Raw genomic sequence first — 13,883 nt, forward strand, 5'->3', positions numbered from 1 at the left:
TTCTATAGCCCATTTTAGGGCGAGAACCCCTTTTGGTGTTTTAAAACATTATGTTATAATTTAAGCTATTGGAAAAAATAGCACATCTACAAGCTCATAGAGTGGCGCGCTATGAACTTGTAGGGTCTGCTATTTTAGAAAAATCGTTAAAATGTGCCTCAAATCTTTCCCGAAAATTGTCATGATTTAGAAAACCTTTTTTTCTTCTTCTCGACGTCAGGCCTGAATGGGATAGACATCAACCCAATCCAATGATGGATGGTCATATTTCATCCAGAGGGTTCGAAGCACCCTGGAAACGACTAGAAGTACCATCTTGATTCACTTTGTTTTGGCCCGCGTCGGCCACAGACAGTAAGGCTAGCAGGCACATACGCAAAGACATACGGACATACATATATTTTCCTTTGATATAATGCATATTGGACCAGAATCAAAGATATATCTGCCCACATGGCGCACGCACACAGACAGACAGACGCATAGCCAGTCAGACAGGCAGCCAGACTACTGTACTTAATCCATTCTGGACGCGAACCCCCTTTTGGGTGTTTTAAAAAGCGTTATATGTCATGCTTTAGCTATTGAAAAATAGCAACTCTACAAGCTCGTATAAAGCGCGGCACTCGGTGCCGAGCTCGTAGGTCTGCTATATTTTGAAAAAAATCTTGGAAATGTGCCGCAGATCTTTGAATATATAGGGGAGAGCCGCCAAGGATGTAACACTTTGCACGTTTCATTTTTTTTACTCAGAGATCCGTTTATCTACACATGTAATATTTTCAGGCAACGGACCTATACACATGTCTGCTACCATAAACCACTTAAAGTTATTTTTTTTATAAAACAGGTCAGGAGTTATTAAACCGAACGTGGACGATGTTCCAGTGTTACAATTGCTGCGCATATCGGATTAATTGTAACGGCATGCATGATAAAAAACACCATTAAACATATTGTTTTCAACTTAAAGCAATTATATTTCATTGAAGCAACTCCTTAGCATTGTTTTCATACCATGGATGTCATAAGAAAATGTATCAAAAATAAGGGAAATATTAAATAGTATCAGGTGTACCAGTTTGGGCGCTTGAGTCAGTTCAATACATTGATTAAACAAACGTTTAATTTATTGAGTTGTACAATGTTATACAACCCTACACTAATTTTAGAATACACTCTGTAATGAAGACAGCTGACTGAACATATAATATTGGCCAATATGTCAACTGTGTAAATATGACCTATAATGGTATTGAATGGAGCCGGCGTGTGTTACAATTGATCCACTTGCGCAAGTTTTCTTTGCCGTTGCTTACAGACCAGAATGAACGTGCATTCCGTCTAAACACGATGCAAACTAATGAAGAACATAAGCATGAAGACATCCATGTGGACTTTTATTCACCAACATCAACGAAGAAAATTGTAGCACACATATACTCCAGCTGTAAAATTTTTGCTTTTTGAGAAAATTCAGTTTTTCGCCAATAGCTCCCCGCAGGATGAAGGTAAACACTTCAAACTTCCTGGGCACGTAGAGTACGTTGCAGTACACATACTGACGCGATGGCGTCATGATGGCGTTGACCAATCAAGACATAACGTTCATGTTACAACCATAGCGCGTTACAATCGTGGCGGCTCTCCCCTACATTCTTTCAGAGCGAACGTTTTTTTTTACTCAAATCTTTGCTTCGGGCGGGGGAGGGGGGGGGGGGGTAAAATCTTCAGATGGGGGTCTGCGGCCAAATACAGATCGTTCTGGGGGTCCTTTGACGTGAAAAAGGTTTAGAATACTTTTTTTTTCCCGACGTCAGGCCTATACTCGAGTATGTGTACACTGTATACTTTCTTGAGTATTTGTGTCTCTGGATACTGCATTTCAAGGACCAACGTTATACTTTTGACTCCACTACATTTCTACTAGTAAGAAAATGTAGTCCACTTGCCAGAATATAATATGAACCCTGGGAATTTGTACCCTAAAAGTCGTATGTTATACAAATATGAGGAATGGGTCCCCAGCATTTATAGAAACTGCCGGTTTGCTATAACTTGCATTATGTTGAGCAATTTTCATAATAATTATGTGACCATATACCATTGACAACCTATATAACATGAAGCAAAGATCCCACATTTCATCATGCTGCGTGAGGACTGCTATGGCCGTGTTTTTATAGCCCCCCCCCCCCCCCCCCCCAAAAAAAAACATGAACCGGGACCGGAACTATAGTGAAAATAGCAGATCTACAAGGAAGCGTGTAGAGTGGCCGAATGGTAACCGCAAAGGTTGCCAGTTGGAACCCCGGGTTCCCTCAGAGTGAGTGTCAAAGTGTCTTCGAGCAAGAACCCCTATAATTGCTCCTGATATGCAGGTTGGTGGTGCCTTGTATGGTTTCCGCCGCCATCGGTGTGTGCGTGTGTGTGTGTGTGTGTGTGTGTGTGTGTGTGTGTGTGTGTGTGTGTGTGTGTCGATCGTCCGCGGAGGTGGAGCTTAATTCCCCATCCACCAGCTGTCTTAAAAACCAGCTGCGCACACACACACCACCACCGCACATGCTTCTTCTGTCTTTCCACATCTATAAACGCAAAACGTTTTTTGCGCTTATGATGGGTGTGGAAAGGGCTATAGTGTGCGTGAACGGGTGAATGTAATGCACAGTCTATATGTAAAGCTATATGAATGCAACCATTTACAAGGTAATACAAGCTCACAATGCGCCGCGTTGTGAGCTTCTATTTGCACTACTTCCTTTAATTTATGGTATTCCTTCGATTATTCTCACTCATAATAAAAATGTGTCCACAAAATGGCCCCCGAACCAGTGTTTGGGAACCAGTGCCATAATGTATCCTTCAGTTCAGACTGAAAAGAAAGGTCTCTCTCTCTCTCTCTCTCTCTCTCCCTCTCTCTCACAATTCAATTCAATTCAACAGGCTTTATTGGCATGACATTTTACAAGGGTTGCCAAAGCACAATCACAGATATGACAAACAACAACTTAACATAATATCAATGACATGAAAAAATAAATAAAAGATAAAATAAAATAAAATAAAGCAGGTGGTGCAGAGAATAAAACATGGCATACTGTAGTGTAGGCCACTGCTGGTTGTCCCTTTTTCTTGTGACAGGAATGTGACATATTTTGCAGCCAAAACGGCACATTCTTTCTGTTCCCCCAGAAGGAGTGTTATTTCTTTTTCCTTTTCTGTCATACTTTGGAATTCTGGGAAATTTGTTTCAAATTTTCTTTTGATGGAGGAATGTTCCTATCCTCAGTCCAACGAGGGAGAGGTATACTATAGCTGTCCAAAATCCCTCACGATTTCCCAAAAAAGGGAGAGGTATACATAGCCTAGATATCGAAGAACACCCACATGGAGAATGTCTCCACTTAACCCATCTTTGCCGGGAACCCCTTTTGGTTGTTCTTTTTTAAAGCATATTATGTCATGCTTTATAGCTATTGAAAAATAGCAGATCTACAAGCGCTACGAGCTTGTGTATATATAGGTCTGCTATTTTACAAAAAATCATTAAAATGTGGCGAAAAATCATTGAATACATTGTATTTCAGAGCGAACATTTTTAACTAAAATATTGGCTTCAGCGGTGGGGGGGGGGGTCCCTGGAGCTACATGTTTTAAGATGGGGGGGTCCGTGGCCCCGATAGAGATAATTCTGGGGGGTCCAATTGACATGAAAAAGGTTGAGCACCAACTTACAAAGAAACATGTTTTTTTTTCAGAAAAACATTTGGATTTTGAAGCCTTTTGTTTTTAGACCTCAGTCCAGAATGGGTTAAAGGAGGAGGTGATAGCGAAGTCAAGTACGCAGGGGGGGGGGGGGGGGGATTACCTCGCCAGATGGCCAATGCATGGCCAGCAAGAACAAGACCTGGAGAGATGGCTGCTGGGTTTTGTTGGCGTGCACGAGCTCCTTGGAGAGGAGGGTTAACCCATTTTGAGCCGCGACGTCGAAATTTATAAAAATGTCTTCTATATAAACTCCTGACAGTTTTCTGATTTGTGCCACATTCACGATTTTTTTTTAAATAGCTAAAGTGTAACATAATTGTGGAAAAGGCCAGCTCAAATATACTCAAGTACTGAGCTGAGGTCATGCTGACCTCCTCAATTAAGAACTGATGGCTGGCAGAGGAGGGAAAATTGACCCTAGCCTATCCCTGCTGTATTCTCAATTAGTGAGCACCTGTATCCACCCTGCAATCAGCACAGCACACTCTAGAGTTTGTCAAGCCTAGTTTTCTGCTCATTCTGTATACAGACCACAGCAGCGTGTGCGTCTCCTTGTTGTGAGTACTGATTTCTTTATGTGCTGTTGCAAAAGTGTTTGGAAATGTGTGCATGTTTTAGGAAGGTGATGTTTGTACGTTTAGCTAGTTGTATTTTGTTGATGGAAATTATTGTAATTTCATGTTTATGTTTTTTTGCAGAACCACACACACATGCTTTCTGTACAACTCTACGTTCTTCAGTAAAACCCTCAACCACAAGTGCTTTGTTGTTCTTGACCGAACCACCTGGAGCGGTGTAAAGCTTCCAAACTGCACTACAAAATAAGATAATTGATTTGATTGACATGCTGCATGTAATGAGTGTATAAAGTGGTATTTATTTTTAAATGAAATAAGCTACTCTAAGATGAGCTGTGGTCATAACAGCACTGTTTGAGTTGAAAACTTTAAAGACGTTTTAACAGTCTAAAGTGAGAACAGCAAATGTTCTTTAACAAAAATGTGTAAAAATATATATACTAATCACAAAACACTTTAGGTTTTGATAAACAGGCTATAGTACATTTGTTCTCACTTTAAAGTAGTTTTTTCCCAGCTTATCAAAGAGGTGCTGTGGTCTGGTCACAGCACTGTTTGAGAAACTACTTGAAAACTTTATATCCAACTTAATTGTTTAAATAATAAAGTCTGGAGTGAGAACAGCAAAAGTAATGTATTAAACAAAACAATTATATTTCTGGTTGATTAAAAGTGCAAAAGTTTTGGTCATCTAAGACTAAGAGATGACAATAACTGGTATGCAATGTAATTACATTATGGCAAACTAAACATCTTGTTTGCTCAATGAAAGAGTAAATGTGGGAAACAGAGTAAAAAATGTCCCACAGATGGTTTTAAACAATAACCTAAATCTCAGTTGAGTCGTCATGAACCCTGATCTCATATACCTTTAGAATAATCATTCTGGCAGGGGTAGAAATGTCAGAAGTGGATTTTCATCCCTTGACCTGTCACATCTGCCTTCAACCTTAAATACAACCTCCAAATTCTTATTAATGTGAAATGCCTAGTGGCGCAAGAGGAAAGCATAGGTCTCACAAGCTGAAGGTGGTGGCTTTGAATCTTGCTGAGGGGTAAACCTTCATTTTTGGGCTTTTTAAGGCAAAGAGTGCCGAAATCCGGCCTCCCTCCTCCCGCTCTCTTTTGAGCTAACTGCTGGTTACTACAACACAGCTTGTGTGCCGGTTCAAACCCTGACATACTCAAATCTTTGCTGACACTTTGCATTCCACACTAAGATCAACTAGCACAGAAAAGCTGTGTTGTAGTAACCAGGTCCATGGTTCAAATCCCACATTATTCATGTGTCTTTGTGATGCTTTGCTTTGCACACTGACTTTCAGAAGGACAACTTTAAAGCAGCACAGAAATTCCCCATGATTGTGTGCCTCAGTGGGCCAACGGATAAGTCAAATGATATCCGTAGTATACCTAGTAGAAGTGTGCCGGTTCAAATCCTGACATACTCAAATCTTTACTGACACTTTGCATTCCACACTAACATCAACTAGCACAGAAAATCTGTGTTGTAGTAACCAGCAGTTAGCTCAGTGTGATGAGAGGCTGTACTTGTGATCCACAGGTCCACGGTTCAAATCCCACATTATTCATCTGTCTCTGTGATGCTTTGCTTTGCACACTGACTTTCAGAAGGACAACTTTCCGCAATTTTTCATTTCCGCAATTTCCGCAATTTTTCATTTCCGCAATTTTTCATTTCCGCAATTTCCGCAATTTTTCATTTCCGCAATTTTTCATTTCCGCAATTTTTCATTTCCGCAATTTCCGCAATTTTTCATTTCCGCAATTTTTCATTTCCGCAATTTTTCATTTCCGCAATTTCCGCAATTTTTCATTTCCGCAATTTTTGGCCCATCATCTGACAGAATAGTCTGTCTTTTTGCATACTGGGGCCCGATTATAATCGTGGACAATGACAATGTCATTTTCTTGACTTTTGACAATGAAAAACTACACACTATAGTAAATTTGTTTAATCATTTTCATTTTTGTTTTAATCGTCGCAAAAACCATGAACTATAGTTCATGGTTTTCGCAACGATTTCAAAAACAAATGTGAAAATGATGAAAAAACGACATACTATAGTTCAAAAGGTTAGCTGGACAGGGTTCTTTCAGACATAAGCCCCAACCGTTACATCTCAGGAAACAGGGGGAGAGAGCACCGTCTCCCGATGGTCCTTCCCAGCACGTTGATGTCATGACATGGGACTTGAACCGGCCAACTGTCTGTAGCAGAGGCAACGGGTCAAGCGCTCCACACCATTGAGCCAAGGCACCTTGGGGCATTCAGCAGATGTCTCCTGGTGCTTTTGAGTTTTTATTTTTTATTCAAGAAAGTCAGTGTGCAAAGCAAAGCATCACAGAGACACATGAATAATGTGGTATTTGAACCGTGGACCTGTGGACCACAAGTACAGCCACTCATCACACTGAGCTAACTGCTGGTTACTACAACACAGATTTTCTGTGCTAGTTGATGTTAGTGTGGAATGCAAAGTGTCAGTAAAGATTTGAGTATGTCAGGGTTTGAACCGGCACACTTCTACTAGGTATACTACGGATATCATTTGACTTATCCGTTGGCCCACTGAGTCACACAATCATGGGGAATTTCTGTGCTGCTTTAAAGTTGTCCTTCTGAAAGTCAGTGTGCAAAGCAAAGCATCACAGAGACACATGAATAATGTGGGATTTGAACCGTGGACCTGTGGATCACAAGTACAGCCACTCATCACACTGAGCTAACTTCTGGTTACTACAACACAGATTTTCTGTGCTAGTTGATGTTAGTGTGGAATGCAAAGTGTCAGTAAAGATTTGAGTATGTCGGGGTTTGAACCGGCACACTTCTACTTGGTATACTACGGATATCATTTGACTTATCCGTTGGCCCACTGAGGCACACAATCATGGGGAATTTCTGTGCTGCTTTAAAGTTGTCCTTCTGAAAGTCAGTGTGCAAAGCAAAGCATCACAGAGACACATGAATAATGTGGGATTTGAACCGTGGACCTGTGGATCACAACAAGTACAGCCACTCATCACACTGAGCTAACTGCTGGTTTCTACAACTTTATCCCATGAGGTTCAACTCCTGGGATTAAGTTACATGGTTACGGATTACGGCTTTAAATAACGAGAGGGGAGAAAAAAAAAAACCCACTCATCCCATGATGATTCATCATGATTCATCATCATTCACCACACCTTTGTCAGAAAAGTAATTAGTCAATTCAAGACATCAAGTATAGACCCTGCAAGGCTGTGGCTTGGCAGAGGTCGTTATCGTGGTGGTGTGTCATGTATAATGTTGCACTCTTTTCTCCTGAAGCCACACTCCAACACATTCCAACCATCTCACCAGTGTGTGTGTGTGTGTGTGTGTGTGTGTGTGTGTGTGCGTGCGTGTGTGTGTGTGTCTGATAATATCTTTCTTCATATTCTAAAGATTTCATTACATATATTATCTATTTCTAGCTTTTTTAGCAGCTTTTAGGATGCCTATACACTACTCCTTGTGTCCATGCAATGCCGGGTGACATGACAACATCAACGTTCAAGTGGTATCATGACTTGAGGACCGTGATTTTGTCGACGTAACATTGGTGCACCCTGGGATATTTATTTCATGTGTGCGTGCAAAAGCATACAGTATATACGTGGCCTATACAGTTGCTTCTTGTTTTCGTATATAGACTTGCCTCTTTCTCTCGCCAAATCTGGCAGCGTCGTCAATCTCAGCCAAAGATTAGTGCAGCCGACGAGGTCCTCTGAGAGAAAGGCTATTATTTCACACACTCTCACACAAGGCTTTATTCACCCTTTATCGGTTTATATCCCATTCTGACCTGAGATCAGATTCATACGAGGTTTTCCACTGGACACACACTGGTCTGATTAACCCATTCTGACCTGAGACCAGATTCTAGAAATGTCAGTCGTTCTTCGATTTTTCAAAAATAGCAGACCTACAAGCTCGTAGCGCGCCACTCGGTGGCGCGCTATGAGCTTGTAGATCTGCTATTTTTCAATAGCTAAAGCATAACATGATGCTGACACCAAAATGGGTTCCCGTTCAGAATGGGATATAGACTCCAAACCAGATGTCTCTGCTCACCACCGGACCCCTGTGCTGATCCTGATGATCACCATAGCATACTCACCACTGACGCTTCCCCCCCCAAAAAAAACCAATCGTGATCGTTTGAGCCGGCGCCGTGCTAAAGATGTGTCTCCTTGGCATCCGTTCTCACTCTTATGTTAATGAACGCGAGAGAGAGAGAGAGAGAGAGAGAGAGAGAGAGAGAGAGAGAGAGAGAATGGGTGTCATTCCCATGCTCTGACCTGAAAGTATAGGGCTGGCCAATATTGACTGAAAATAATGCCAAAACCACTATTTTATTGGTGTTGGGCAGGAAAATCCTGTCTCCATAATTATTCTAACCTTTTGTGTTTTTGCGTATAGATTATAAAGCCCTATATACTTGATCATAACTACAGCAATCACACAAAAGCAGATCCACAAGCTTGACACGCTCGGGCACACAGACGGACGGACGGAGTGCAAAACAACCTCTCTCCCCATGCCTTTTGGCCTGGTGGAGACAATAATATGCCACAAGAGCAATGATAATTGACTATATAAACCTTAGTTTAGTTTATCTACTAACTTGCCACTATATACACTAAGCTATTGAAAGTGTCCAACCTTGTAAATACGCATATGGGCATGCAGCACCTGGGATTGGCGATGAAAAACATTTTTTAAATCACGTTTGACAACCTTGTTTTAAAAAATAAAAATAAACATGCAGACAAGACGTGGCTTTTCTTTATAGAAGTATAGAAGCTGTTTTTTTTCCCCATGTTTAGCAGGAAGAGAATTATTGTTGAAGCTGTGTTATGCTCTCTGTCTTGGATTATGGTGATATATAGACATGCTGCTCTAGCGCCCTTAAACCATTGTGAACGGGATCCCATTTTGGTGTTAGCATCGTGTCGTGCTTTAGCTATTGAAAAACAGCAGATCTACAAGCTTGTAGCGCGCCACCGAGTGGCACGCTACGAGCTTGTAGGTCTGCTATTTTTGAAAAATCGACTGGCATTTTTTTTATCTGATCTCAGGTCAGAATGGGTTCATCAGACCAGTGTGTGTCCAGTGGAAACCTCGTATGAATCTGATCTAAGGTCAGAATGGGTTAAGCAACTAGAGATGCTATATATCACATGCGCTTAGATTTATCACTGCTGATACCTGCTGAGTGCACTTCACCGTAATGAAAAAGTTGGCCCTCTCTCTCTCTCTGTTTCTATCTCTCTCTCTCTGTCTCTCTGTGTGAAATTAACTCAATGCTGTCATTCTGTTTGTCTACAAAGTGCTCCTGAATGGATTAGCAATCTTCGTCAATTCATTAGGCTATAAAAGCCCAATGGAACTGTTGTCCCCGTGACCCGACTACGGATAAGCGATGGGAGATGTATGGATGGATAAAAGTACTGTATAGGAGCCCATCAAATTATCCAGCCTTTCAAGACATGGGTTTAGATCACATGTCCCTTGGGGTCAACTCTTAATATGGTGGCCACCAGCAAAAGGACCTCAGAAAGTCAAGGTGACACGCGTTACTGCGGTGAAATTTGTTCTCCCCATTTGACCCCATCTCTTGGAGCGGTGAGCCGCAGCCAAGGAGGGGTGACCTGCAGCCGTGCTCGGGAATCAATTGATTTGTAGATGTGACCCCCAATCGAACCATTTGATGCTGAGGCATTATAGGTCCCATTTTGGTATGACCCGGCCGGGGATCGAACCCTGATCTCCCAGTTTCAGGGCTGACACTCTATAACCACAAGGCCACTTGACAAGCGCGATCATGGCATTTAAACACGCTCTTCTGTTTATAATCTAAACACTGACACGTTTAAAAAAGTGTTACAAATAAGTGTTTATAGAACCTAAACCGCTTGGGTTTAGTGTGAAACGAAAAAGAAAAAGAAAAAAAAAACTGCAGCCTCCGGTCGCAACAATAGACAACGCACTTAACATCTTCATCATCGGGACATCATCAGGAGGTCATTGTTTTAACTAGGAATTGCTTTAATCAGATTGTTTTTTATCTGGTTCATGTTAGTTATACTTCTCTGTTTAGTTTTTTTTAGACATTTAAGAAGAGCGACTTACAAGTACGAGGACGCACGACATACAAGTGCATTATTTTTTTTTCCCTCTCCTGTCGTTTTAGTTTTACATCCGTGCCTTATTTCCTCTGGTCTAATTGTTTCTCTTTGTAAGGATTCTTGTTATTCCAGTTAGTCAGTCAGATGTTTTCCCCTCTGTCTCCCCCATGAGACAGAACAGCGGAGCAGGGAAAAACAAATGAAGAAAAAGCAAGAAAGATTAATACAATAAACTTCTCGTGTGTGTGTGTGTGTGTGTGTGTGTGTGTGTGTGTGTGTGTGTGTGTGTGTGTGTGTGTGTGTGTGTGTGTGTGTGTGTGTGTGTGTGTGTGTGTGTGTGTGTGTGTGTGTGTGTGTGTGTGTGTGTGTGTGTGTGTGTGCGCGCGCGTGCGTGCGTGTGTGCGCGCGTGCGTGCGTGTCACATTGAGAAATGGCAATTTCCACCTGCAGATCCCTCAGTGGGGGGGTTTGGGATAACGTTCTTAATTTTTATTTTATTCTTTTAGTGGCTTTCGCCTTTATTTTATATTGTTTTTTTATAGAGGGATAGACAGTAGGCTGACAGGAAATGGGGAGAGACATGTGGGGGGGGGGGTGACATGCAGTAAAGGCCGTCGGGATCGGGAGTCGAACCCGCGGCACACTGCCAGACTGTGGCTTAACCAGCCAAAAGGTGCCTGGACCGCTGAGCCACGGCCCAGGCCTGGGATGGCATTCTTAAAGGGACATTTCACCCTTTTTGCAAAAGAATATATGTTAATGACGTTTAGAAGCTTTAGAACACTTTCCTGGGGGTCTTTATGTGTGTAATATGTGGTTTTAGATATTTTAGATTGTAGCAGTGAGCACAGTGTCTCTGATGTCATGGACACTGGGATCACTTACTTCCTGGTCTTCCTGGTCTCTTACTGGTCTCAGTAAGACAGCTCTCCCCCCTATCCACAAGGAGGAGCAGTGCACCAAAGAATGGTGGGAATTGTAGTCCAGGAAGGTAGTGAGACCAGTGTCCATGACATCAGAGACAACAGGCTCACTGCTACAATCTAAAATAGCTAAAACCAGTAAAACACACATAAAGACCCCCAGGAAAGTGTTCTAAAGCTCCTAAACGTAATTAACATATTTTTTTGCAAAAAGGGTGAAGTGTCCCTTTAATGAAGACCATTGTGTTGACCCTCGTTTGTATATAGTTTCAGTGAATGTACAGATTATAGATTACCATCTCTATGAATTAGATGAATTTCCACCCTGTGTTTATTATACCTTTGCTTAGTCTAAATTTGCTGTGGATTAATTAAGAGCGTCTCATGCCAATGTCTAAATTGTATTATTGTGAATAATTTAACCCCCTCCCACTCCTCACCTCTCAAACCAGGGGTGGGAAAAGCACTCAAGATTTATTTTACTTAAAGGAGTCGTTCAGCCACAAAATGACTTATTTTCTATAATATGCACGTCACACCCCGTCAAGCCTTGATGTTTTTGTCACATTCCTAAGTCAATATGTCGGAGATGGTGATCCACCTGCACAGGGCCGGATTAACACCTCTGAGGGCCCCTGGGCACTGAAGCTCGAAGGTCCCCCCCCCCCCTTCACCCGCGCGCAACATTTTTTGCTGTTTTTTTTTAGCCGTTTTGGGGCGGTTTTGGGGTCTATTAGAGAAACAAAAATCACGGCACTCCATCTTTAACAGCTATAGGGAGACCCCCTTCAACTGAACAAACAAGTCTACATACCGGGTAGTATAAGGATTACAATCAGCATTGTAGACCATTATAATGTCACACTTATTTTAATCAGACCAGTGTGTGTCCACAGTGGAAACCTCGTATGAATCTGATCTCAGGTCAGAATGGGTTAACCCATTTAGACCTGTAAGGACCATTCTACAAATGCCTTCTAAATCCTGGCAGTTTTCTGAAAAAGGAACCCCAAAGATTATATTATGTACAGTATTTGGCCGCCGAGTCGACCCCCCCCCCCCCCCCCCATCTGAAAATATGTTGTTCCAGGGACCCTCCCCCCTGCAGAAGCAAAGATTTGAGTTAAAAGTCTGCTCTGAAAGAATATACATTCAAAGATTTGTGCCAACATTTAACGATTTTTCAAAAAAATAGCAGACGTACAAGCTCATATGCCGCGCTATATGAGCTATGAGCTTGTAGATCTGCTATTTTTCAATAGCTATAACATAATGCTTCAAACACCCAAAAGGGTGGTTCCCGCGCACAGAATGGATTAAGAACAAAATATCACTCGCACGGCGCCTTTTTAAAACTCCCGAGGGGATAATTTTGGACTGTATATTATAACAGAACGGTGCAGTCTGTGGGAGGAGGAGAGGGGATGATGAGGCCCTCCACCACAAGTCTCCCTCGGGTCCCGTAAAAAAAAGAAGAAAAGCCTCCATATATATTATACGGTAGAGACGTATACAGTATACCGTGGTGTGGTGGTCGGAAGGAAGGAGCGGTAGACCATAGTGTGGGCTGAGGTGCGGAGGGGGCAGTGGGACATTCCGCTAAATAGATAGATAACAGATAAGAGAGAGAGAGAGACTTGAAGACTGTGGCTTTTTGTTGGGGGGGGGCGCACACACGAGACGAGACGCTGAGGTGAACCGAGCCCCTCATGACTCAAGGCTTTATTTCCCCGTTAATTTGGCAGTTAAGCCGACACACGACCGCTGTTAAGAGGTGCGGGGGTGGTGGGGGAGGGGAGCATACGTTCCGGTGTCATTCTTCTTATAGGGGTATTCACAAATGGCCCCCAGCCATACATACCAGGACAATTTACAATTTAGGCATTTAGCAGACGCTCTTAATCCAGAGCGATTTACATTAAGCAAGAACAAAAAAAAAAGCATGGGAATACATCACATAAAAACATTTGTCATGAAACATGCGTATAAGCTAAAGAAAGTAACAGTGGGATATCTATAATGAAACTATACATATAAGCTATACATCTATACTACTATGCTATACATAATGATGTTCTATGACGTGCTATGACTACATATACAATGCACTTATGCTGTCTATACATAACATGCTATACGTCTGTATCAAATGCTATCTCTAAGTCTACAGAATTGCTATCTAAGGGGGTGGGGACAATATTGGGCAGCTGGAGATGGAGACTGACTTGAGACCACATGCATCCTTATTATTATCCCATTCTGAACGGGAACCCATTTTGGTGTTAGCATCATGTTATGCTTTACCTATTGAAAAGTAGCAGATCTACAAGCTCATAGCGCGCCACCGAGTGGCGCGCTACGAGCTTGTAGGTCTGCTATTTTTGAAAAATCGAAGAGGGACTGCCATTTTTAGAATCTGATCTCAGGTCAGAAT

This window comes from Protomyctophum bolini (assembly GCF_963924005.1).
Source record: "Protomyctophum bolini genome assembly, chromosome: 19".
Taxonomy (NCBI): Eukaryota; Metazoa; Chordata; class Actinopteri; order Myctophiformes; family Myctophidae; genus Protomyctophum; species Protomyctophum bolini.